Source organism: Penaeus monodon, chromosome 24 (genome assembly GCF_015228065.2).
Source record: "Penaeus monodon isolate SGIC_2016 chromosome 24, NSTDA_Pmon_1, whole genome shotgun sequence".
NCBI classification, from domain to species: Eukaryota; Metazoa; Arthropoda; class Malacostraca; order Decapoda; family Penaeidae; genus Penaeus; species Penaeus monodon.
The window spans coordinates 35,471,183-35,472,261 of record NC_051409.1 but is presented as its reverse complement, the minus strand read 5'-3'; positions in this window follow the sequence as shown (position 1 = coordinate 35,472,261).

Below are 1,079 nucleotides of genomic sequence, written 5' to 3'. Positions count from 1 at the left end.
TTCTTACAGACTAAAGGAACATGAAGTGTAACCATATACCTTTTTACATCTCAAAATGATGATCAAATACTATAGCCATAAAGGTGCATTACATTTTCATCTTCGTATAATATAACCATGGTATGATTATTCTACAACTCTTAAGTATTTATCGTCAGTGCTGTGAGGATTCTCCCAGTAGTGCCTTCACTTTATTAACTTCGTAGTCTCAAGTGGTTACACGTGTTCTATTAATATCTTGTGTAATGTGCGGAGGAAAAGTTTCACGTCTTGGAATTCCTTGCTTCTCTTTAATTATATTCTCCTGTGACTTACTGTTTCGCTGTCTCCTTGGAGGTAAGTCTCAACCTGTGCAGATTGTCCCATTTTTCTGGATATGTTAAAGGTGATACACGCAGCCCGTTTTATATTTGCAGTCACGGGGTTATTTTTTACATGCTCGATATCCTCTTCTTTATTTACTATTAAACACTTCTTCTTTGGTGTCTTATCTCGTCTAATCGAAGAGGTTTTGCCTGGGTGAAGTGCGGTACAGAGCAATCCTGTAACTTGACTACAGGAAAAAGCTGAGGAGTTCACCTGCTTGGTCGATCCTGCCATGCGAAAAACCATCCCCCTTCCCAACGAGACAGAGCAGAACCAAAACACTCAATACTCTCCAACATCCTCGTCTCTTTCTCCGGTGGCTTTGAGAGTTCCTTGGGGTCTGGAGGTCCAACATGCCCAAAAGGAAAACATTTTGTGGTGTGAGGAAGGAGATCTGTGATCACTGGATCCTGTGATTGTCTGTCTTGAGGTATTTGGAAAATGGATGAGGTCAAAATCGTATCCTGCTAAGTTAAAGGTGGCGTGAATACATTTAAATTATCTACATCCAAGATATACTGTTATAGGATTATCTAGATCAGGGGTTCTCGGATGAGACCATCCAAGGGGTCGACGAAAAGCCAAGGGGTCGAAAGGGGGTCGATGAATAACCAGGGGGTCAGTTTACTGGGGATCGATGAGGCCATTCATGCCTCCAATGTCAAATTCTCGATAATGATTAGTAAAATCTGAAGAACAGCAGACACCATTAG